We start from the raw sequence: 27,305 nt of genomic DNA, 5'->3' as shown, positions 1-27,305 counted from the left end.
CTTGAAAGTCTGTTAAACAATATAAAATTCACATATACAAAAAATGGAGACAATTGGATTTCTTTAGAAGTTAATTCACATTCCAAATGTCTTTGAGAAATGGTGATACATTCAGCCTGTCTTGCCCACTCCTACAACCATGACAGACATAATAGGTTTTTTTCAATTCATTTTCTTTTTAACCCGAGTGAGGTAGTCACTCCCCAATGTCTGGCGTCGGCTTAGTAAAAGAAAGCCATTTAGCGTGTCTGCTCTGGGCCGTGCTGACACATCATTGGCAAAGATGTAATGGGCCTCGCATAATTGCAGAGCACATCTCTGGGCTGTGAAATCGTGGGATAAAACACAGATTATCAGGGGAGTTTGAGGATTGCACCGAATCGATAAATTTTTATGTCGACCCGGTAGCTCTTTTCTTTGTACCAAATGAAGGAAGTCTTGCTACCCCTGAGTCACGGAGTCAGCAAGCAGATGCAGAGTCCTCGCTGGCGACAGCAAACGTCCTGCAAAGCGAAGGTGTCCCACGTGCTGGTGTCTTTACTGGCTGGGCCTCCAGGGCGGGTGCGGCTGGGTCAGGGGCCGTGGGTGCGGGCGGATTTGAGACGCGGCATCGTCCACAGAAATCAACTTTGTAACGATCAGTATTAGAAACAAGTGCCTTTACCAAGGGTAAGGCTCTGCGAGAACTGCCTGAAGCAAAATAGACTCTCGGGAACCGGCAGGCCGGACTGTCGCTCCAGCTGCACTAGTTGAAGAAAATTAAGCCTAATGGCAATAAGAAAAAATTAGGGACTGCTCTCAGAAATGCTAAATTAAAAAAAAAATCCATTATTTAACAATAAAGGTAAAATATGCATACTGCTCCTTGAAAGAGTAAGTTCAGCCGTTAAGCAATTAAAAAACTTTTTCTCCATCATTTTCTGAGTTGTAAAAGCCCCTGGGGTGTAATGGTCCCCGTGTCCCTCGTGGAGAGCCAAGATCCCGGGGTTCGGGCTGAGCCCACGATTCGGTGGAAGAATTCTTCACCTTTGGGTGTTTGTCACACCGGTGCCAGTGGGCCTGGAAAAAGGCTGACGCAGCCCGTAGGAACTAAATCAGGACGAGGACGAAAAGCGAAGTCTCAGGTTTGAGAAAACGCACAGACCGACTCTCTCCACGTTTCCCGGCAGAAGAAAACGCACAGCTTTCTTCCCGGTCACTGTAAGTAGGGACATAGATGCCGCCGCCGGCTCTGGGTGCCCGCTGGGCACGCCTGAGGGGACCGGGTCCTCCTTCTTCCGAGGAGACCTTTCTGATCTTCATTGCCCTCCTTCTTAAAGTGGCAGGACTAACAGTACCGGCCTCAAAAGGCTGTCGTGGGGCCAGACGAGGCGAGCAGAGAGACGTTACAAGCTGCCTGGCCCCCTGCGAGTGGCAGGCGGTCTTCGCTGCTGACGACCCTGCGGGACACAGTGCTTTCTCTGGACCCTCATCTTCCAGGGGCCCCGAGTCTCTCCCGCAGTCATAACGCTTTTCCAGTCCCTTCTTCTTTCCCCCGTTTCTTTCGCCGAGCCACACTCTGACGTCTGTTTGGTTTGTCCCTCGTTAGCGCGCTCACTGTCCCCTCTGGTGGCCACCTCATCCCCAGGTGAGCAACTCTCCCCACGCGTGGGACTACGGAGGTGGTTCTGGACGCGCTGCCTGGTAGCTGGGAATCCGGAATCCAGCTGAGCTCATGGACAGAACCGTCTAGAGGAGAGGTGCGGATCCTGGAGATGCAGATACCTAGGATTTCAAAAGAAAAGGAAAATGGTATATTCATTTATGCTATCATGGCAGCACGGAAACCCCAGCTTAGAGCAGCAAATGTTAATTTAGTTTTTGTTCAGATTTTCGTAGTCATCTGAGGTGTCAGAGGGCTCCGCTTGACATGTTTTGTTTTGTTTTTTAAAGCAGATATCCAGGCTGATGAGGCGTCCACCTTTGGAACTTCATCTGTTTCCGTGTGAAGAGTAAAGGCACAGACTTCACGTAACAAGACATTTCCTCTTCCATCTCATTAACGAGCTCCGTGCCTCACTGCCAGGGAGCTCGGTACTTCCGTCCTGCTATTTCTCTCCAATATCACCGCACGGCCCTAGTGGCCACAAGACTGTAAACCAATCTAACACATTATGAACTCCCGATCAATGCACTTCATGGATCTTTATATTCACCTCATCAAACAAAAAACTTTTCCATAGCAACTATACAGTAAATGCATTTGTAATGAGTAAATAGATGATCTCATATATCGTATCATGATTGCAAGTATTGATTATGCTAAGATATAATATGTAATGTTAATAGAACTAACAGTTTTAGAAGAAGTTATTTGCCTAGAACGTTTATTCACACATTCCTTGTATTTAAAAAAATTTTAATTAAAATTCTTCAATTTCAGCCTTGAGATTATCGAACTTGTCTCTGACGTCGTTTCCCATGCAACATGATATAAAACACACTTGGGACTCTGCCAGTGTTTGCCATTGAGATCTTCTGAAATTACTCTGGATTTAAATTGCTTAACTTGGTCTAGGAGAACACTGACATCCAAGGCTGTTAATCATGTGCACCGTAGTATTATGAAGGCATTTAGTGTTTCTCCCCATGGGATATTAGGTGTCATGTTAGCACATTACGATCATTACTTTGAGCGCACGTTTTAATTCTCTTCTCTCCCCACCAATGCACACCTCCTTCTAGGCTTGTAACATAATCTGTGTGCCTGTTTCCATTTCTGGGGAAGCCTAGTGCATAGTGGAAATATTGAATTTCTACTATGGCTCCATTCCAGTGGGTTTCAGACTCGCATGCTTGACCTGACTGAGTCATGAACGGATGCAAACGTACTCAAAGAGCCACGAGCGGATGTTGCAAACCATTAAGACTAAGAATTGATGAAAAGCAACTGCTGTGACATGACCAAAAATTTCTCGGTTTGGGGACCCTGAATATTTCTAAGTTATCAGAAAATAAGGAATAGAAAGAAAGAAAATCAAAACACTTTGAAAAAAAAATATGATATTAACAAGACCAGTTTGACAATAGAAAAATTTTAAATGAATACCTTTACAAATGTAGACTTTTCTAAGATAGTCTATGTTCCAAACTTTTTTTTTGTGGATTTAATAGTAATACTTGATCTACCTGCCACCTAATTTCTTGTTTTCTCTTCTGAATAATCAGACCTCATAAAAGGGGAGCTAAAGCTTGCATAATATCACATTTTTTCTCTTTCTAAGTCTTGAGATCAGGAATAAACAATTTAGCACAGGGCCAAATGGAAAATAAAATGTTTCCCTTTTCCTTACTGAGGCCTCTTTACCATTTATCCAGATCCTTTCTTTTCATTTACATTGGAGTCTGGCACTGTGCTTACCTCTCAAGAAAAAAATGACAGCCTCCTCATTAAACATTTCATGATTTGTTTTTTCTTCTCCCTCTCTCTGTAGGCTCTATTTCCCAAATGTGTCTGAAAATCCAAATCACGACATATTGGTGGATACTGTTGTCTCCCATCGTTATTTTTCCCATATATAAATTTTACTAGGAACATTTGGAATTTTAGTCTAAATATGAAAGGGATAAAAAGAATTCTTGTAATTCTATGATTTCTAAGGAGGAGGCTACGTGCTTTCAGGTTAAGGCCCCCAGATTTTTGGGATTCCAAGACACCTGGGAGCCAGGGGGAAAGGAATATTGATGAAGGCAGAAGCTACTTGGATCTATATAGTCAAGAGCTAAACTGGGAGGACGGAGACAATAGACAGGAGACTGTAAAAGCATAGAGCAGAGCAGTTGCTGAGAAATATTGAAGGAGAACGAGGAGGAGGAGGAGGAAGAAAGATGAAGAAGAAGAAGAAGAAGAAGAAGAAGAAGAAGAAGAAAAAGAAGAAGGAGAAGGAGAAGAAGAAGAAGAAGAAGAAGAAGAAGAAAGAAGAAGAAGAAGAAGGAGAAGGAGAAGGAGAAGGAGAAGAAGAAGAAGAAGAAGAAGAAGAAGAAGAAGAAGAAAGAGGAGGAGGGGGAGGAGAGGGGGAAGAGAGGGGAGAAGGGGGAGGAGAAAGAGGGAAGAAAGGGAAACCATCAGGAATCAAAGAGGGGACATCACAACAGATCCTTAAGACCTTAGAAGATAAGGATGAAAAACTGTGAGCAACTCCGTGGCAATAATTGTGGCATCTGCATATTTGTGGAAATATACTTAGCGGTAGAAAGCTGAGCTATGTTTCCAGCTTTATTAGGGAGCCACAAATAATTTTCCTAAGTTGATACACTTTTTGCACTTCCATCAGCTGCAGGTGAGAGTCCCCTTGCTCCACATCCTTTCCCAAACTAAGTGTTGTCAGTGCCTCTAAGTCTACCCATTCTGACTGACGTGTGCAGGTGTAGACCTGTGACTTTAATCTGTGCCTCCCCAACGTCAATCAGTTTGAATGCACATTTACGAGTGATTTAGATCACCTTTTCTATGAAGTGCTAATCCTCTTCTCTTGTCCGCTGTCTATCAGGTTGTCTGTCTTTTCATTATGGATTTGTAGAAGTCTTTTTCATATAATCAATACAAGTCCTTTGTGACTTATATTCAGTATTACAAATCTTTTCAAACACTGTAGATTGGTTTTTTTTTCAGTCTCCAAATCGTGTCTTTTGATGAGTGAATATGCTAATTTTACAGTACTTTATTTTATCAGTGATTTTATTTACAGTAAATGCCCTTTGTATCCTGTTTGGAAATTATTTACCTATGTTAAGGTCAAGGAACTTTTTAGATTTTTCAGATATTTAGAGCTAGGGATGCCTGGGTGGTTCAGTCGATGGAGCATCTGACTCTTGATTTCAGCTCAAGTCACGATCTCACAGTTCCTGAGATCAAGCCACTTAGCGGACTCTGTGCTGACAGCGGGAGCTGCTTGAGATACTCTCTGTCTCTCTCTTTCTCTCTCTCTGCCTCTCTCCTGCTCACTCATGTTCTCTTCCTCTCTCTCAGAACAAATAAATAAACTCAATAAAATGTAGGTGTAAAAACTGCATAGAATTGATTTTGTTTATAGAATGAGTAAGGGGCCAATGTTTAATATTTTATACAGGACGTTGATGGAACTGTCCTTTTCTGACTGTGTTCTTCAGAATCACCATCATAACAAATTACATGTCCACCTGTGTACGGCATTATTTCTGAACTCTATTATGCTCTCTTGGTCTATGTTTCTATCCTTGTGTTTCTGTCTACAGCACTTTTATTACCATAGGTTTATAGTAAAACTTCATATGGGAATTTTAAGTGCTACAAATTTTTTTCTTCTTCAAAATTACCTTAACCATTATGTCTATATTTTATATAAATGTAAGAATTAGCCTTTCACCTTTCTTGGGCAAACGCCCCCCTCCCCCAAGATTTTGCTGGCAATTCCATCTAGGTAACAGGTCAACTCCAGGGAAAGCAAACACGTTTTGGTGATACTAAATCTCCCACTCTTGTAACATTATATTTCCCACAATTTATACTAAATCTCCCACTCATAACATTGTATTTCCCACAATTTATTTAGCTTTCTCTGATAAGTGTTTCATAACAGTGGCCTGACACCTCTTTTAATGAAATTATTCCTGACATTTAATGGGGATTTCTATGATCCCCTGCAAGGGCTGAATTGTTGCTGAGGCAGAAAGCAGGAGAGTCAGTGAGTTGGGGGCACCATGGGTGATGAGAACGAGTCTGGGCTACCATGGGAGATAGGGAGGGGTCTGGGGGACAATGGGTGGTGGGAAGGGGTCTGGGGGTACAGACTTCAGCCACTGGTGGGGCTTGAAGAGATGTGAGGCAAATTCAGAAACCAGAAGTGTTTTAGCATGACTCAAAAGTGCTTCAGTGTGATGTACTAACTTACGTTATTTGGGTGTAATTATTCAGATTTTCATGATGATTGCTTAACATGAAACTGTTACAATAGAGAGCAGACTAAGAATCTGTGTATTTTTCTCAATGTTCAAGTTCTTCTGTGAAGATATTTGTTGCTAAGGGATACATTTAGGCATTTTCTCGTTTTATAAAAAAAGAATGCATTGCCATTTTGCTGAGCTAAATAGAAACTTCATGAGCCCTGATATACTTAATGTACTTTTCTAAATATTTAATTCACTAAGAGTGACATTTTGGGCCTCGTGATTACAGACTCTCTAGCTTCATATCATGTCATTTGTATCTACGTAGCATTGGCAAAAATAAAATATATATAAAGAAAAGCTGCATTATTTGAAACAAAGTTTTAAGTCTTCATAGCCATAGATCATAAAATATCATTGGGAATATATTTAAAAATACACAGAACATACTAAGCAGTTTGAATTAGGATGAGGAATTGGATGAATTGTAATGATGAGAAAAACGCTAACTTTCGCTCTGAGTTAAGCTCTGAACTCCTGTCACTTAACTGCTCGCTTCTTCGTTCCTTTGAAGGAGAAGAAACGATGGTTTCCTGCAGAATGAGAACTGCTGCTGAAGAAAGCAGACGTGGATCCAGGAGGATGAGGGTGATGCTCCGAGGGATTGGACTTCTTGGTAAATTAACACCAAACCACACCAAGCTGAACCCTGCCTGTGGCGTCGGTGTGTGCATAGACAGTTGCAGGAACTAAAATCACATCAAGAAGAAGGGGCATAAAGAGCAGGCCTGGGTCCTTCGTGGTGATGGACGATAACAAGGGATGCGAGGTGGAGAGTTTGGGGAGATATTTTGGATTAAAAACACCTTTAAAAAGATGACAAGCAGTAAAAAATGCTTTGCCATATATATTCAGGATGGAATAGAGAATGTCCTGGCAATGTTGATGGTATGCGGGCTGCTGCTGTTAGAAAAGCAACCTACCATCTTGGATAAGCATTTGGTATGGTGACAGCAGGGTTCCAGGATGCCTGGCACAGGGTCCGGGTTTGGATCCACACAGGTCGACCGTCCTCGAAAGGCATTCTGGCTGTTCCAGAACTTGCGAATTGCTGTAGCAGCTGATATTCTATTCTATTTGCATCCAAGACCCTAAGCAGGTGGCGGTACTGTTTGATGAACAAAATGGACTTGGGGTCAGGAGATAGTTCCAGGGCCAGCCCTGCCCCAGATCAGCCGTTTGGCCTTAGGCAAGCCACATGGATTGTCTGGACTTTTTTTAACTGTGAAATGAGGGACTTTCTAGTCCATATTTAAGTGCATAACTAAAACGCTGGATTGCAAATTGTATTTATTCGTCCCAGTAATGCAAGTGCAAAGTAGCAGGGCCAAGACTTAGTTACAGCCTCAGGCTACCCTCTTCACAGCGTGTCTTCAGGCCCTTTCTCCAGTGAGGGGGTCGTGGAGGGAGGAACAATGAGAAAACCGTACATTCTGGAACAAGTCTCCTCGCTGAGAACGATTTAATTGTCGCCTGTGCTACCTGACAGATCTTAGTGGAAGATTGATGAGGCCCTTCTGGTTTCAAAATCCTGTCTCCTCATCAAAAAGCTGGTGTTTTCAGCATGCCGTCACTTGAGCCCAGCTCGCATTTATAATTCAAAGGCGCTGCAGACGGATGGTCCACGCAGGACCCCTTTCTCTGTGCACAGGAGGCACGCGCATGGGGTATAGACAAGACTCAAGCCCCTGGAGCCTGAAGCCCTTCCCAGGAGACGAAGTGCGGCCATCGTCAGTCTGCCCGCCTATCTTCCACTGCAGACACCTGCCGATTGATGGTTATCCCCATTTCACTTGTAATCCTTCCCCACCCTGCCGGTTGGATTTCCCAGTCAAACCGACTTCCCTGTCTGGAAAATGGTATTAATTTTTTTTTTTTTTTACGTTTATTTTTGAGAGACAGAGAGAGACAGAGCACAAGTCGGAGAGGGGCAGAGAGAGAAGGAGACACAGAATCCAAAGCAGGCTCCAGGCTCTGAGCTGTCAGCACAGAACCCGACGCAGGGCTCAAAATCATGTACCACCAGATCATGGCCTGAGCCGAACTTGGATGCCCAGCACAGAGCCCGACGCGGGGCTCGAACTCACAAACCGTGATCATGACCTGAGCCGAACTCGGATGCCCAACCGAGCCACCCAGGCACCCCTGGAAAGTGTTATTAAACACCAACTACGAAAATGAGGTCATCCAGGGAGCCTGGGGGGCTCAGTGGGTTAAGTATCCAACACTTGGTTTCTGCTCAGGTCATGATCTCACAGTTCCTGAATTTGAGCCCCGCATGGGGCTCTGTACTGACAGCCTGGAACCTGCTTGGGATTCTCTCTCTCTCCCTCTCTCTCTGCCCTTCCCTCTCCATCTTTCTCAAAATAAATAAATAAACTTTAAACTAAACCAAACTAAACTAAAGTAAAATAAAATAAAATAAAATAAAATAAAATAAAATAAAATAAAACGAGGTCTTCCAGAGTGACTTCCATCCATGGGCCGGGACGTGCGAACTAGTATAGAGCAGGCGGCTTCCCTTACCATCAAGTCACCTATTCAACAGTGATTTCCTAGTCAGACCTGCACTGAAACGGTTTGGAAACATCTCCAGAAATCAAAGGAAATAAAAATAGTATTTACATGAATGAAGGAAAAGTCGTGAAAAGGTACCTCACATCATTCCCAGTCTGGTAGACAGCTGGTCGCGATCGCTTACGTCAGAAGTGGGAAATTCAACGTCGTCTACTAGACATTGAGAAATTGTTTGCATTTCCGTATAAAAGCTCTGCATCAATTATTTTCAAAATTCAAATACACCTGAAACTAGCATTGGCCAACCATCAGCCATTGTCAACCAAGCATTCAACGGATTTCTGAAAATGCCCGCGGGTGCGCGAACAGCCAGGAAGGGAAGGCAGCAGGCAGGAAAGCGGGTTACCGGCTCTCCTTACGCAGCCCTAACATTCCTCCTCACCAAGCCCAGCCTTGCTGAGGTCGTGTCTCTTCGGCCTGCTCCTCTCCAGAGGACAGATCCAGGATGCTACTAGATATGCTTGAACAACTCCCTGCACAGCCTGCCCCTTCCTGCTGACCTTCCACGTTGTCGGGGCAGAGCCACACGTGCATGGTGTTGCCAGCGGGGCACAAAGCTTCTCTGCTGCAGTGTAATTCTTGAACCTTCTACTCCAGGAAATGAGGAAAGAAGTGTACTAACGCCGAGGGACAGAAGTATTTATCACAGTCCTTCTCATAACTATATAAAAAGTTTAAATGACGGGACAAATAGTACTCATCACACAAATCCTATAGTATGGAAAAAATGCCATCATTGCATTCTATTTTTAAAGAATTTTTAAGGGTACTAGAAAATGTTATTATAGCTGAAAGTAATAGCATAATATATGAGCTTATTTCCATAATACTGCATAGAATACAGTAAAACCTTGGTTTGCGAGCATAATTCGTTTTGGAAACATGCTTGTAATCCAAAGCACTTGTACATCAAAGCGAATTTCAAGAACCATTAGCTCAGAACCAATTCCAGAACCATTGGGCATCACATACTACTCGTATTGCAAGACATTGCTCATTTATCAAGTTAAAATTTATTACAAATGTTTGCTTGTCTTGTGGAACATTCACAGAACAAGTTACTCACCATCCCAGGTTTGACTATATATTCTTTATGTAATAGGGCATATGTTAGAAATAAGAAAACATCAATAAAAATGTTGATAGTAGTTATATTATATTTTGATGTTATAGATGATTTGGGATTTTTTTCTTATATTTTCCAAGTTTTCTACATTTCTATAATTTTATATATTAATTTTAGAATTATATATGTATATATATTCTAAAAAGGGTCTCTGAGGCATAGGATAGATCATTCATTTCAGGCCTTTGCCAAGTTCATTGGGTTTTTTTTTTTTAATCTGTGTTGGCTTCTGGCGAGGTTTAAAAAAAAATTCAGACCCCAGGGTTCCACTACAGACCCATTTTTTGTAATGGGTCCTGGCAGCTAATACTTTAGCACACGCATCGTAGAGATTCTGGGGGTAAGCCAGACATGGAGCTGAGTCTAGGCGACCAAGGCAGATGCCTAGGCCCCCAGCCCCTGCACAGCATTGCTGGCAGGGCTCAGACGTGATCGCTCAGAGACGCCTTATTTTGTAAGAGGGGCTGATGCCCATGAACGGCAGCCTGGCAGCCCGACTCTGGTCCCCCACCTCTCTGCTGCCAGACCAGAAGACCTCAGTGCTCACGGCCTCTCACAGATCCTGTAACATTTGGCTTCTTTTCTTGCCAAAGTCCGCATCTGCTCCCTGGCAGGGGAGGGATAAAGTCATCAACTCAGGGCGTTTTAAGCAGCCACCAGCCATCAGACAATGACGGCTCTTAGACTACTCTGCCTGCTTGAGTCACATCCATTCACCCAGAAGTGCAAAGACTCTGGAGCCTTTTTCTTTGCGTTAAAGACCTGTGTTATTCACAGGCGTTGAGACCCTGTTTATTTTATTTATTTTATTTTATTTATTTATTTTTTCAATATATGAAATTTATTGTCAAATTGGTTTCCATACAACACCCAGTGCTCATCCCAACAGGTGCCCTCCTCATTGCCCATCACCCACCCTCCCCTCCCTCCCACCCCCCATCCACCCTCAGTTTGTTCTCAGTTTTTAAGAGTCTCTTATGCTTTGGCTCTCTCCCACTCTGTTTAAAGTAGAATGTAAAACGATGGAAAATTCACTTGAGTTTGGTGTATTATTTATGCATGAGAATGCATACTTCGAGAGGTGAATTGAAAGCCTGAGTAATTAAATATGCAAGTCTCTGTTGAATTTTCGAAGTAAGGCTTTCCACTTGTAGGCACTCTTACACAGGGCAGCACGAATACGACGAATCGACTGGCTGCAGCACGGACAACAGTTTTTAAAGGGGGATACGCCTACAATGGCTTTTCATCTAAATTTCTTTTAACAAACCCAATTTCTGTTTTGTAGCTTCAGTTTGAACTTTATTTGACTGGTCGTGACAGCAAGGCATGCCCTGTGTTCTGTGCATAAGCAGGGGGCTCTGATTGGATGTGCCTTTTCCTTAGGCTGGGGTCGGGGGCGCCGGAGTGAGAGGCCCCGTTACGCACGGTCTGCTCCAGTTCTCTGGCTTTAGGCAAACACATATTTTACTCGTTTTGCACACGAGAACACTGGAATTTAGAAAAAGAGAAGGAATCTCTCAACTAAATTTAAGAGTGCATTGAAGGGACCTTCCTTCCTGGCTCCCCCCACGTTATGACGGTAGATACAGCTTTAAAAACCAAAAACAAAGCCAGAAAAGTAGAGGCTGACAGCACTGGGTATGTTTTGCCAGGATATGGAATACAGAGATAAAATCCTAACTGATTCAAACCCCCTTCTCCCAACGCCACACCTTTGTACAGGCGGTGCATTGCACGCTGCTGCCCTAGGCTCCAACGCGACGGGGGGCCCTGTGGGCCCTTTCCCGCAGGGAGATAACAGGTGAGGACTTCAGGGGACCTCGAGAGGGGCAGTCAGCAAGAGCAAGACTTACACCGGCATAAGTACTGGAGAACACACGCGAATCTCCGTGCCACGGTTGCGACGAAGGCTGTTTTGCTGGTTCTAACATCAGGCAGACTTCCTGCTCCAGGACTCACCTCCCTGACGAGGGTTTTCCCACGCTAGGCGCTGAGGGCTTGAGGCAAAGGGGTCATGGCTGACTGGGAATTGGCCACGTGTCATCAGAGGAGTGACATTTTTAAATTTCTAATACATTAAAAAGATACCAGGCCCATACAAAAAAGGGGAGGAAGCATGCTACCAGAAATATTAAACATGAATATATGTGTATATGTGTATTTGCACAAAATATCTCTTCATGATCCATTTATGGAATATTTATCGAATATTCTACATATTCCATTTACAATACCCTACACCGAGTAACCATGATAAACAAAACAGTCAAAATCCTTCTGTTCACGGAAATTACAGTGTCGTAGCAATGACAGATACACAGCCAAGAACTCACAGTAATGGTGTAATACAATTAGCACAACGAAAGCAAAGCACATTGTGAGAACGTTCATAAGGAGACGAAATTTATGTTAAGAGTTGAAGACATTGCCCAATGACCGGTGGGGGTTGTTTTTAAAAAATCCTGTGAGAGTGTGTGTGTGTGTGTGTGTGTGTGTCAGTGTGTGTGGGTGCGTGAGAGTGTGTGTGTGCGCACGTGTGAGTTTGAGAGAGAGTATGCGAGTGTGTGTTTGTGTGTATGAGTATGAGAGTGTGTGAGTGTGTGTATGTGTGTGTGTTGGGGGCGGTGGGAGGATAAATCAGAGCATTTCAGCCAGAGAAAACCGTATTGTCAGAAAACCCTGATGTGACAGTTTGACCACTTGGAGGGTCCCAATGCAGACACAATAAACAAAACAACAAAGTTGTAGCATAGTCAGCAAGGGATCAGAAAAAAAAGAATGACGATATAGGCAGTTGGTATATTCTGTACAATCTTACCGGTTACTAAATATGCTATTCTGAATGTGATAAGAAGTCACTGACAGTTTTTATACACGGATAATTTAATTTATATTTTAGTCGCTTAAACTAGCACATAGACAGAACTCATTAAGTAAGAAATTATTTAATGACTCATGCAGACCAATGAAAATTTAATAAACTGTACAACTACCTGGGAAACACCACTCTTCCCAGTGAGAGCACTGACCGTAATCCGGGGAGCAAAGTTTCAGCAATAGTTATGGTCGTTGGTCCCATCTCGGTCTGGAAGGCTTCCTGGCTTTGACTTAACCAACCACGTCTGTAAATTGCATTCTTGTTGTGCTCTCTATCACTGACCGCTTGCCCTTGGAGATTTCTGCAGAAACACATGCTGTTAGTAGACATTCTACCAATCCAGCCTTTTCGTAAAGCCTTTTTATAATAACTATTCATCAGGAAAGCCGGCTGGGTTATCATTTCCTCCAACCCCCACCCCACCCGTGGAGGGGGACCGTGACATCATGTCTCTCAGAAAGTCCTGGGAAGACTCCTGACCACGTCAGGAACACGCTGAACAGCTCTGCAGAGAGCAAGGTAGATGACTGTCCCAGCCACTGGTTCTTCCAGCGACTTTTCTCAGTGGAAAAAAACGTATTCCACATTTTTTAAGCCTTTGCAAAATAAGAGTTCTGAATAGCTGTCTCCCGGGTCACCCAAGGAGCACAGGGAGAACAGTTGTAAAACACGGTTTGTACCCGTTTGTGGCTGAATACCTGCTTTGCTCTAATGGTGGCTTGAGGGTCGAACAGGTCCCGCCATTTTGTGCTCTGGCATTTATTTTCAGGTTAATGTGGCAGTTGCTCTGCTAAAACAGTTCTCTCAAGAACTTTGGGGGTCTGCACTGGATTTCAGCTTTCCCTCTCTTGTACAAAGGCCACAGCCACACTTTTTGTGTCTTCATGATAATCCTTTCTCCATCCTTGGGTCCTTTCGAGATGACCCAGGGGCAACACCCTCAAGATCCCCAGACACCATGCAGCTTGAGGGAGAGGCCTTGAAAGGGCCTCAGAATGACCCTTCACCCTTCCCGAGGTTTTGTTAAGGGGTCACACTGGCACATCCCTTTTCTCAATGTCGCATTTTCAGAAGCCATTTCTTGATTTTAACAGTTTTTTTCCATATGAAGAAACTGAGAATTTTCTAAACCATCAAGCCCTTTTTTTGTTTGTTTGTCTAATGGGTTTTCCCTCAATTAATCTCTCTCCTTTCATGTTTTGTTACAAACAGCAGGAAATCAGGGTGGAATTCTCCCACTTTGCTTCTACATCTCCTACGCCTGGAAGAGACCGTTTAACAGGCTTAGCTGTCGCTGTACAAGAAGGGCCTCCCTTCCTCCGGTTTCCAACACGGTGTTCCCTCCTCCTGAGCCCTCGTGGGCAGCGACTTCCAAGTCCGTATTTGCACTGACAGTTGTTCAAGGTAATTTGGGCTTCGTCCATCACATGCCTCAGAACTATTTCAGCCTCTGCCTACTTCCAGACTCCAAAGCCGCACTCATATTTTTCAGTATTTGCAGGCATCAGACTCTGTATTAGTTTTGTATTTTTGCAGAAAAATGACCACAAACTTAACAGCTTAAAACAGAAATACGTGTATTGCAGTGTCTGTGGGTTTGGAGTCTGAGAACAGCCCGACGGCTCTCCTGCTTCAGGCCCTCACCAGGCAGCCATCGAGGTGCCAGAAGACAAGGTTTCATTCAAGGCTGCACGCACATTCTTGTCCCGGCTTATGTGGCTGTTGGCTGAACTATGGTCCTTGTAGTTGTAAGACCGAGGGTCTCGGCTTCCAGGGCCGGCCCCCAGTTCTTTGTCAGGCGGCCCTCCCCTAATGTGGTTGCTTCCTGCATCAGGCCAGCCAGGAAGGCCGGGCTCTGAGGCGACTGAGGCCCTGAGGTCTGTCCACACCGATGGGTGACGACTCCAGGCAGGTGCAGCCTTGGACAACATCTTTTATTTTTTAATTTTTTTAACGTTTATGTATTTTTGAAAGGCAGAGAGAGAATGAGTAGGGGAGGGGCAGAGAGAGAGGGAGACACAGAATCTGAAGCAGGCTCCAGGCTCTGAGCTGTCAGCACAGAGGGGCTCCACCGTGGAGCTCCAGCCCACGGACTGTGAGATCATGACCTGAGCCCAAGTCAAACATTTAACCGACTGAGCCACCCAGTCGCCCCTCAGACGACATCTTGCTTTCAACTTTGTGAGAGGTCGGGCACCAGGGAAACAGCTGAGCCGGGATTCCTGGTCCAATGGTGCTAAAATACACGCTCGTGGTTTTAATCCACTAAGTTTTTGTTTTGGTTTTGGTTTTTAATCCACTAAGTTTTGAGGTGATTTTTTTTTCACATCACAATGGAAGACTCCCGCAGATATCACGATGTGGACTGTTTGGGCAGATCGACTTGAGACTGGCTCTCACCTGATACAGATACGGTGGAGTGATTTCTCTTTCACCTGTGGGTGTAGACCTCAATGGAAAATTCAAGAGGATTCTAAATAAAGGAGGCAACAAACGTTGGCAGTGAGGTTACATGCCACATCCAAACTGGAATTTGTTAGCTGAGAGCCAAACCACAGTGTAAAAGAAGGCTTTTCCCCCCATAATTTGTAAATAGAATAAACTATATTAATAGTTCAATGATGAATAAGCTTTTATTTTTTAAAGTTTATTTATTTATTTATTTATTTATTTATTTATTTATTTATTTTGACAGAGAAAGAGAGAGAGAGAGAGAGAGAGAGAGAGAGAATCCCAAGCAGGTTCTGTGCTGACAGCAGAGAGCCTGACGTGGGGCTTGATCTCATGAACCGTGAGATCATGACCTGAGCCAAAATTGGATGCTTAACCTACGCTTTCCTTTCCTCAGATCAAGACTATTTTGTTTTTGTCTACCTTTGAATAATCTGTCAAAATAAACTGGCAAAAAAAAAAAATCCCCAAAACAATAACAGCACAATTTATAAAAAATAATAATAAATCATTAAAAAAGAGACGCAGTGTCCCTATTTTTAAACAGTCATTTTTAATAAAAAAATTATTAGTACAATTTTAAATTTACATGCAGTTATAAAAATGATACAGGGAGAGTCTCTATGTTTTTTACTTAGTTTCCTGTAAATGTAACATCTTACAAAACCATAGTATAATATTACAGCCAAGATGATGCCATGAATTCAGACTACGGATCTTATCAAGATTTGCCCAGTTTTACTTGTATTCAGTATGTGCGTGTGTGTTTAGCTCTACATACTCTTGTCATGTGTCTACACGGGTTAGCGTATGAAGCACAGTGTAGTCAGAGCCCGGAACCCTTCCTTCATGACGAGGGGCTACAAGTCCCAGATCAAGGAGTTGGCAGGTATGAATCTTCTGGAAGCCTCTGTTGGCTCACTCTGACCTCGTGTGAACTCTGAGGGTCTCCTTGTGTGTCCACATTTCCCATAAGGACCCACATCTGATTAGGGCCTGACCCAGTGGCCTCATGTTAACTCACCTCTTTAAAAAAAAATTTTTTTAATGTTTACTTACTTTTGAGAGAGAGAGAGACAGAGCGTGAGCAGGCTCTGTCTTACTTTTGAGAGAGAGAGAGACAGAGCGTGAGCAGGGCAGAGAGAGAGGGAGACACAGAATCTGAAGGAGGCTCCAGGCTCTGAGCTGTCAGCATAGAGCCCGACGCAGGGCTTGAACTCATGAACAATAAGATCATGACCTGAAGTCAGACGCTTAACTGACTGAGCCACCCAGGTGCCCTTAAGTCATCTCTTTAAAGGTCTTGTCTCCAAATACAGTCACGTCCTGGAGGCACTCAGGGTTAGGGCCTCAGCCTAGGAATTTGGGGGTGAGGCAATTCAGCCCAAAACAGAATCGTCGCAACAATGTCATATAAACAGAATCACGTATGAGGTAACTTTTGGGATTGTGTCTTTCTTTTTCTGTTTTATTTTTTTTTCCATTTAGCATAATTTTCAGGAGTTTCATCCAGGTTTTCGTGTGTGTCAATAATTAGTTTCTTTTCATTGCTGAGAAGTATTTCAAGGGATGGGTGGGCCACAGGTTATTTAAACATCTTCCTTTGTGGGTTTTTTTCATGTTTCAGGTTATTATGAATAAAGCTGCTATTGACATTTGCGCACAGGGTTTTATGTGATCACACGGTTTTATTTCTCTGAGGTGAACGCCCAGGAGGGCCACTGTTGACCATGTGGTGGATTCACATTTCGGGTTATAAGGAACCACCTAACCATCTTCCTGAGTGACACACTGTTAGGTTCCCACCAACAGCGTGGGAGTGATTCAGTTCGTCTGCATCCTCACCTGAGTTCTATGCTGTCACCATCGCTTAGGATAGTTATTGTGGTGAGTATGCAGTGATAGAGCCTTGTGGCTTCAATCCGCACTGCCCTGGCAGCTAATTACGCTTTCAATCCTTTCCCGGGCTCATTTTCCATCTATATACGCTTCTACGTGAAAGACTCATTCATGCCCATTGCTCATTTTCTGACAGATTGGTGTCTGGTGTTTTTACTATTGAGTTTGGAAAGTTCTTTATATATTCTAGATACTAGTCCTACGTTGGATACGTGGTTCCAAATATTCGTCCAAGTCTGAAGTTTATCTTTTCATACTCTTCACATGGTCCTTCCTGGTGTGATCAGAAGGACACCTTGGAGTTGTTATCGGGATTCTGAACCAGACTGGAACCTTTGAAATGCGATTTGGGTTCAGAAGGATGACCAATGATCAAGGTCTACAAAGACCCAGTCAAATAGTACAAGGCAACAGGCGCACAGTGGATTTATACGTTACAGATTTTAGAAATAATCTTTCTATTTTCTGAACACGTTCATAGAAAAGCATAACCTGTTCTTTTGTAATAACAGCAGTTAATATTTATAGTGAATATAGCAGGTTCTAAGTAGTGTCCTGAGCACAGCTCTACGTTCATTTATTCATATTATCCTCCTAACCATATTATGTAGTTGTTCATCATCCTTTTTGCTGCTGTTGGACCTAAAAGTTCATTTTTAATTGACCAGATGAAAATTCAGTGTCTGACAAATTGGAATTTTAAAAGTTAATGAGGGGCCCCTGGGTGGCTCAGTGGGTTAAGCATTTGACTTCAGCTCAGGTCATGATCTCGTGGTCCGTGAGTTCGAGCTCCACGTTGGGCTCTATGCTGACAGCTCAGAGCCTGGAGCCTGCTTCAGATTCTGTGTCTCCCTCTCTCTCTGCCCCTCCCTTGCTCATGCTCTGGTCTCTTTCTCTCTGTCAAAAATAAATGAATATTAAACATTTTTTTAAATTAATGAGACACTTAGCAGATGCTGGATTATTTTACTTGTTCACATGGATTACCTTTGTCATGTAACTAAACTATTTTCTTGGTTTTCTTTCTCATGTCACATATATTTTCAGAAGGATTCTCTCTGCATTCATTCTTCCTCTACGTCATTGGCTATGGAACTGTCAGAATGGTCCTTAAACATTCGTTGATGACAGACACCTTTAAAAATATGCATAGATATATGGACGCTTTTGATGTAACTCACGTGTAAACCCAATCCCAATCTTGCATGTGCTATTAAAATTTCAGATGGTCTGCTGGTTCCCTCATGCTACCTCCAGGTTAAATAACTCCACTTTCTTTTCTAGGGGTTAATTTGTATCGAAAAACTGAGGAAGCTGACGCCACCAAAGTTATACATTCCCAGCTAAATACCTAAGGATGATCCCTCCGCGTCTAACTTGTTATCTCTCTGATGGTGGATGAAGTGATGAAAATTCCTAATTCCTTCTTTGGTCATCTTAGCTGCTAATCTACAATGACTTCAGCAGTTAAGGGTTGAGAGTCATCGTTTCATTAAAAGATAATATTATTCTCTTTATTTTGTAGACTTTCATACTTGTATCTTCTGCAATATTGACATGAATGCCTGTGTGATAATATTTATGAGCAAACTCTTTCGGTGCTGTCTTCAGACAAAAAGTGAGTTTTTCTATCAAAAAGGTTCTGAAACAAGGCTTTCATGGCCGCAGAGTGAAGAATGTTGATGAGGGCAGAGGAGATCCGGGCTGGGGGAGACCAGAGAGAACAGACATGGCTCAAGGTCCGGGAACTAAAGCTTCTTGCAGACATCCTGAGATCCTTAGGGAAGCAGGCTGCCAGTGTGTTGAAAAGTCTGTTGAAGGAAGAAAACTCTTGCTTGGAAATCAATTTCAAAAGACACTGTCCTAAAACTCTCATATTTTCCTTCTGAAGTATGACAAATTATCAGTGTCTGTGAATACCCAGCCAAATTCTGCAGTGCAACAGTCACATCCTGCCTCCAAGCAGAGCCCAGAAAAGACAATCAGATGCCCAGGATGGTATAGAATACAACAAGGGACGGTACCAAGAGGAGGACGATGATACCAGATCAGATCGGGGCTGTTTCCTCAGTCAACAGGTTGAGGGTCATCACGACATTCTTGGACAGGAGGGACGGGACACTGGTGCCAAAATTTGCTCCATATCCTTTGTGGGTCAGTGTAAACCAGGTTATGGTTTGTTTTATTGTTGTTTATTTATTTATTTTTGAGAGAGACAGAGAGAGCACGAGTGGGGCAGGGGCAGAGAGAGAGAGAGGGTGAGAGAGAATCCCAAATGGGTTCCACGCTGTCAGCACAGACCCCAACTTGGGGCTCCAGCTCACAAAGTGGGCAATCATGACCTGAGCGGAAACCAAGTTTGGGACGCTTAACCGACCGAGCCACCCCGGTGCCCTGACTAGGTTATGCTCTTAATGATATATTATCGTCAGCACACTCTCCAGAAATTATTTTCACATATTCTCAAAATCCCAAATTGAGGAATCATTTCAAGAACCGTCATGCGTAGATGACAGCACCATGTCACCATGTCATCATGAAGGCTAGTGTCCAAATACAGCAAAATTAGGTAAGCAAGCCTCTCCGTGAGTCGTTCAACAAGAGTTGAGTCTCCCTGCTCTGCTGTATCTGAAAGCCTGTCTGGGCTGAGTGTTCAGTGTTATCCTATATGGGGATACTTGCCTTTGTGCGTGCTACGCTTATACCATACAAAGTTGCTGGGTATTAAGACATACAAAAACATTTTTAATTTTTCTATGAGTGTACGTGATGTAGAAACACACACACAAACACGAATGCAATTGTCATGTGTTTGACGGTCCTTGATTTACAAAGATGTACACTAATTTTCTCCTGACAATTAAAAGTATCCTATTATTTACTATAATTATGACAACTGGCCTTCAAACATACCACTAAACCAATTTTTTGGAATGTAAACCCTCCATGGGATGGAAAAACAACAACAAAAATGAAGAATGAACAAGGGCAAAAACAAAGCAGGTGAGATATTCCACTTAATGAATGGATGTCTCTAAAGGATCTAGACATAAATGTTTTCATTTTTAAGAGAAATACATTTTATATAAAGTCAAGGTGATTTTAATGGTCTTATAGTTAAAATAACGTCCCTCAGGGACGCCTGGGTGGCTCAGTCGGTTAAGCATCTGACTCCCGGTTTCAGCTCAGGTCACGATCTCATGATTCGTGGTTTTGAGCCCCACATTGGGCTTTGCATTGACGGCATGGAGCCTGCTTGGGATTCTCTCTCTCCCTCTCGCTGCCTCTCCCCTACTTGCTCTCCCCCTTTCTCAAAATAAATAAGCTTTGAAGTAAAATAAAATGGAAAATAAAATAAGATAGTGTCCCTCAGAATTTATCTCTATCTTTAAAAAATTACTCCCCCCCCATCTCAGAAAAAAATCCCTTCTATTTGTATCGTGGCATATTATAGCTGGGTTAATGTGTTTCGTAGCCGTAGGATCTCAGCTCTCTCCATCAAGAAGGGCCCACCAGTGAAAATTCAATCAAGCTCCAGTGAGGTAATCATGCTCTCCCGCTGTTGTGGTTTTAGTACATTCCCAGGTGCACTGTTATTCCCACTGACTTAATATGCCGAAGAAATCCTCACATTTTGTAACAGTATATTGGTGGATAATCAAAAGCGGAGGCATCATTTTGTACGTCTCTTAAAAATTCAAGTTATAGTTATTTCCTGGTTAAGCTTCTTACTATTGAAGATGACACAATACCTTCAGTTAGCTAAAGTCACTTAGTCACTTCTCCTATGTTTTAAATGTTTATTCTTTCAAATTTAAAATAAAAAAGGTGCCCTGTCGTACAGTGGCTGACCAATCCACTCTGTTACGTACTTTACCGCAAGATGGGTTAAATAGTCCAACTATCTCCCTTCTGAGGTTAAACATCTGCTTATTCAGTTTCTATCTAAATGGGCTCTTTGCATATTGAATTTTAACAACAGCCTAACAATAATGAGAATGATAATAATTACAGTTACAACAACATATAGAATGCTTAATACATATTCATACTTATTACATGCTGGGCGCTATTCTAAGCACTGTACCAATCCAGTTCATTACTAATTTAATTCTCAAAACAATTCTGTAACATAATTATAGCAGTATCATTTTACAGATGAAAAAGTTGAGACATGAACGGAAAAGTAATTTGCCCAACAGAAAACAGCTCATGAAAAGCAGAAGCATGAATTAAATTAGGCATCCTAATCCTACATTGGAATAAGATGTATATGTTCAGGTCCTTCATCCAATTGGAATTAGTTCCATATTACTCTGGGAAAACAATGCTACCTACTGGAATTTGAGATATTACGTCCATAAGAAATTTTCAAGGAGAAATAATCAGAGAAATAAACTAGCAAATCTCCTTTGACATCAAGGGTGAAACTCAACTGTATTTGAGAGATTTTTAAGTATTTTTAAAATGGCGACTGGAAAGGCAGGGTTGTTTTTATGCGTCATGCCCCCGAGTAGGAAAAGGTGACAGAAAGCGTGTTCTGCTTGCTATTTGAGGAAGACTGAGCTTCTTTGTGCGTACTGTAGAGGGCAGTTTCGAGGCCGGAGGAGGAAGAGAACACTGAGAGAAGGAAGCTGTCCATCAGCAGGGGCTTTCTCTTCTGGGTTGGGCTCCTGGGGCGGAACGAGCTGGACAGCACGACAGGACATCACACCGTGCGTTTCAGTTCAGAAACACGCACTGGAGCACTAACGCCATCTGGGGCTGTGTGGTGACAAATGGAAAGCTGCAATAAAGGCAAAGCCCTTGGATATACAAGCCTTGGATAGTACAAGCACACGAAGTATTTGGTTTCTGTATTTTATTTTAGTGTCTGTAAGATCTTCTCTTAAAAATAAAATGAAGCCAATATTTTTCTGCGAATCCTGTCGGCTTTGTAGTATACCACCCTTGAGAACAAAGTTTGTGCTGAGGAATCCTCCTTTCTAGATCTAAGCCTACTGCAAAGGCACATTCTTCGTTTGGACAACTCGTACTCAGAATATGTGCCGTGCACATTGGTGGATTTGCTACCCTCGGCATCTTATTTTCTTCTTCTGTTAGGAGCCACTCCAGCATCAACCCTTCGACAGTATGTGTGCGCATGTGCACGCGTGCAAACACACACACTCACACACACACACACACACACACACACACACACACACACACACTTCAGGGGAACCATGTCTCCTTAATCCATTCCACATCATTCTGGCAGAGCTTTGAATCATGGCGTCACGCTGACGAGCCATGGTGGATGGTCCCAAGGATTGGGCTTCTGACACAAGCTTGGACGAGCAGAGCCCTGTTCTTTGTTTCCATACACCTACTTGGGAAAGAAGATTTTCTCTTCCTGAGACTGGGACACTGGGACAATGCAAACTTCAAGTTGACTGTAGCCATTTTTCCCCTCCTTCCCTTCATATACAGTTCAGGAGATGGGGAGAAACAGCACATTATTTGTTTTCCCTAATCCTGGTTGTTCTGAGTTACATGTGTTAATAAATTCCCCTTTTGTCTCAACTGGGTTTCTTCCACTTTTAAATAAAAAAGAGAAAAAGGAGAAGGAGGAGGTCTGAATTCCAATTACAGGTGTTTCTGACTCCCCTGGACAATGGTGGCATTTTAATGACTCTGCACAATGGTTTCCTGCCTACAAACAACCATAACAGTAATAATGTTTGGGAAATATATTAGATCCAAATTTAGAACCACAACAACAGCAAACTCCATGAATTAACTCTCAACGTAACAAAATAGAAGAGCTAATTACCACTCATTTATCTGCACCATTTTGGGTATTTCATCCCCACAAAGCCAATATTCCATAAATCCCGAGGAATCTCGGAAAGCCGCTACCAGCCTGCAAAGAGTGGGAATGAAAGGGGGTGAAATTCTTAGTGTTGCACCATGACCTCTGTCTGCATCGCGCCTTCAAGGAGTATGTGTTTGAGTGGAGGACCCACTGCTTACTCACTATGTGGAGTTGGAAAGGGCCCGATGGATCTTGGAGCTGCTCTGGCTGGAGCACCTTTGAAAAAATATCCAGACTTAATGAGGCACGTCTTCCAAAAGTCACTACAAAGAAAGTTAGAAAGCTGAACTACTCAAGACTGACTCCAGACCTCCTCCGTTTGGGGCACCACACCCAGGCATGTGCGTTTTTATAAAGCTCCCTGTACAACTGTGATATTCACCCCTGATTAAGAACATCTGCCGGGTGTGAATTCATTTTCTCTGATTATCATCTGAGACTAGGGACCCTTTGCAATTAGCTATAGAAAATATGGGTCTGGCATAAGGGAGACACTCAATAAATTGTTGTATCATAAATAAATCAAGCTGGTTTGAACTCCTTAATAATTTCTCCAGCAGAAAAAAAATCTGCATGCCTGATGGCATGATTTTCTGTAAAATGAAGCACTGTTCCCAAGAAAATGCATCTTCTTTTCAATCTCTTCTTAAGAGAGCATACTAAGATCTAATTCACCAGTCTTGTGATGTTGCCTAGATGCCTACGGGAGGTGCAGGGTGAGACCAAGACGAGAAGTGCCAGTGTCTAGTAAACCTGAAACCTTGAATTGCCATCATTCCTGGTGTCCTACAGAAGCAGACACATGCAGCCTGGTCAAGACGTACCTCAGAACGCAAAGTGGAAAGGAGTGTCTCTTAAGCACAGCCTCAGTGCTTGGAGGCAGAGAGTGCTGGGGGAATCATGTCCAAACATAGAATGTCAAGTGTGTCCGAGCTGGAGAGACACGTGCCAGGTATTTAGAACAAGTAGGACAGAAATATTAGAGCCATAAGTCTGGAAAAACATGGAAATACCCATTTTTTTCCCCTAAAATATAACTGACTATGATGGGTGCTAGCTTGTTTCATTGTGGAAAAATAACACTCTTTCGATTACACAAACTCCACCCCACTTCCCACATGCATATTTTTTAACTTGAGCAAAGAAGCAGATCATGCGTGACCAGGGTTTAATTTTCCACCACCCGCCCCCCTTCACCATTCGTATTTCTTTTTATAAAAATTTTTTTAATGTTTATTTATTATTGAGAGACAGAGAGACATAGAGCATGAGCAGGGGAGGGGTAGAGAGAGGGGGAGACACAGAATCCGAAGCAGGCTCCAGGCTCTGAGCCATCAGCACAGAGCCCGATGTGGGGCTCGAACTCACAAGCAGTGACATCATAACCTGAGCTGAAGTCGGTTGCTCAACCAACTGAGCCACCCAGGCTCCCCCACCATTCGTATTTCTTCAGGGAAGCACCGTTCTCCCACTCTCCACGTCTTCAGGTTCGAAATAATGTCAGTTTATAGATCCAAGGCTGAGCACATGATGATAAGCCTAGCAAATTAGAATGTTCCCTACTCCTGACCCCAAAGTTTGGTTCAGAAATGAGTATGGGACCCAAATCATCCCCGTAAGAATCAGCCCCAGAGCATTTACTGGTACTATTGGTAAAGAGAGGCATAATTTGTGCAAAGTAAGCCTGGAGTTGCCTGTGACCTGTTGGTCACCACACTAAACGAGACTGCTTGAGAAGAATAATGAAGGCCATACAGAAAAAAGAGCAGGCAAATAATGGAGAGAGAGAAGGAGAGAGAGAGAGAGAGAGAGAGAGAGAGAGAGAGGGAAAATGAACTAATGAGCTAGTTGGAAGCTCCAGTTTCTAAGTGGCCCCACCAGACCACTTCCTTTGAGCTTCTCAGTCATGTGATGTTAAATTCCTCTGTTGGTTTGAGTGAGTCCAGTTTTGTGATTTACAACCATGCAAATTCTACCTGAAACATATGGGCCGGGTGCTTGAAGACTGAGATCAAGCATAATGGAGAGGGTTTGGGACACCTAGATGGTGTCTAGGAGGGCTTGGGGTGTCTCCATCACTCTTCGGGTTGTGAGGCCATGGAAACACTCACGAACTCTCGAGGAAGGAAATGTGTGTGCGTCCACATACACAGTGACATCTGAATTTCCTTTACAGAAAGAAAATGTTCCATCCAATCAGAGAAGCGTCAGACCAACACCTGGTGGGCACCAGGATGGGAGATAATGGCTTAGGCTTGGTTTTCCAGAGACACCGAGGAAGGCTGACTTTATCCTTATGAGACGTGTTGAGAGTGAAAGAGCCCATTCATCACAACGATTCCAGGACAATAAACTTCAATCAGGGCTCTCCCAGGAGAATCCAGTCATATTTATTTTACATAAAATGAACGAATTTGGAAACTGAAAACAACAATTTTTTTTTTAGGTAAAAAATATCCCGTTCAAATCTTCTCTCTGTCTTTGTATGATATATAGCAAGTTATTTTCACACTCTCATGTTTTAGCTTAAAAATGGGTTAAATTGTTTTTATTACAAATGGTTGTTTTGAAATTCAGGTGATATAACAGATATATATATATATATATATATATATATATATATATATACATACACACACACACACACACACACACACATACACATACATACTATGGTAGTTAAAAACTACTCAGTTTTCTTTTTGTTTCATTGAAATCCAATTTTCATAGAAGAAAAGGACCAGAAAGGCCTTATAAAGCTGAAGGGAGACAGGAAAGTCAAAAGGGTGAGAGGTGCCCAGGAATGGGTGTGCCCACCTCCCATCGAATCTCCATTCATTGGCTGGGGTCAGCTGAGGGCTTTCTGGAAAGCTGAGGGCACCACCTGGAGGTAACAAGGGTGCATTAGCACATACTGGCACAGTTTCTGAGAGACTGCAATAAAAGCAATTTTGTAAACATTTCCATCAAGAGAATTGATCATCAAGGATCTGGCTGCCTGCCCAGCTTATTATCCAGAGTAAACTCTGGCCCTACTCTGATCCATTTAAACATTATGTCACCTTCCAAAAAATTCTTGCAAGTAAACCATCAAGGCTCCTCACTTCTACATTACTCGTTAGAAACAGCCTGGTGTGGGCAGGGATTCAGGAGGCTTACGCACCGGTCTTGGGTCAATGGCCCCAGAACTGTGTGATCATGGGTAAATCAACTTATGCCTGGAATGTGTCTCCCTAAACGAGGGACCAGGATAGTGTAGAGGGTGGTTAAGGGCAAGTACTCTGTAGCCAAATATGAGTTCAAAATGTGCATCCCCCATATACCTATGAAAAATTATCTACCTTAGGAAATCTTTATTTTCTAATCTGAAAAATGGAGAAGACGTTAGTGAGCTATCTCATCATAAAGTTTGGGAAGAGAGTATAAAATGCTGCACTCCAGATATGTATCACGTCAGCTGATGTTTGCTAATAGATCGGTAACTTTAGAAAAAATTTCCACAAACCCTTTAACCAGAACACTGCAGTATTCTGTAAAAATAAGCTACTTGAAGCTGACGCGAGTGGGCATGACCAAAGATTATTGCACCAATATGCACCCCATCCTCAATGTTCTTGAAACATGACATTAACATTCCTCCCCTCAGAGTGGGAGGGCTAAGGTGTCTCTCCTCGGGCAAATCCTCGTGACCACGGGGACCAGGGCAGCACAGCAGGACTAATGTCACCTGACTTTCACAGCTGTGTTTCCAAAAGCAATATGGCGTCCACGTGGCTCTCTCAGAACAAGGTTGGTGGGATCGCCGAGCCACCAGGTCAGAATTCTAGCTCTCTGAAGCTTCCGTGCCGGAGAGACCACATGGAGACCACGCAGGGATGGCGCCATCCAAGAAGCCCCGGCTTTCCCCGGCCCACCTCTCTGGGCTGTCCCAGCATCAACTGTCAAGAGATTCAGTGAGGAAGTGCTCAGATGACTGTGTCCTCTGCTTGTGAGCCACTCCACCAGGCTCTCTGCAGAGAATATCCAAATGGGCATGTATCTTCAGTTTCACCCTGCGTCACACTGTAGGCAAATGTTATTTAATTAAAGTTCTTATTTAAACTTATTTGTTTTCAAATGCAGCTATTGTTCGTGTTTGCTGAAGTAAATGAAATTTTCCTGGCATGGTAAGACAAATTCATCCTGGCTATCATCTCTAATACACACATGACGTAGATACTATTTGGATTAATTTAAGTCTTTTATGAACACTGGAAACTATTTGAATCCGGGGCATAACTTATAAACCCGGGTTGAAGAGTGAAAATCCAGATTCAAGAACTGGGAACGTTTGTTGGTGTGATTCCTACCCACCAGCTTCCCCGGGTACACTGATTGTGAACACGTCACATGCACAGTCCTCGAGCTATGTGATCACGACCCACTATCATATTGGCCTCCTTTCAGAGGGGAGAACAGATAATATATATCAATACAAAACATGCATTTTTTTTCTTTGCTGTTAAACTCTCTCACTGAGTACATCTAGCGATCACAAATTAATAAATTAT

Source organism: Panthera tigris, chromosome D2, assembly GCF_018350195.1.
Source record: "Panthera tigris isolate Pti1 chromosome D2, P.tigris_Pti1_mat1.1, whole genome shotgun sequence".
Classification (NCBI taxonomy): domain Eukaryota; kingdom Metazoa; phylum Chordata; class Mammalia; order Carnivora; family Felidae; genus Panthera; species Panthera tigris.
This window is presented reverse-complemented; position numbering follows the sequence as displayed.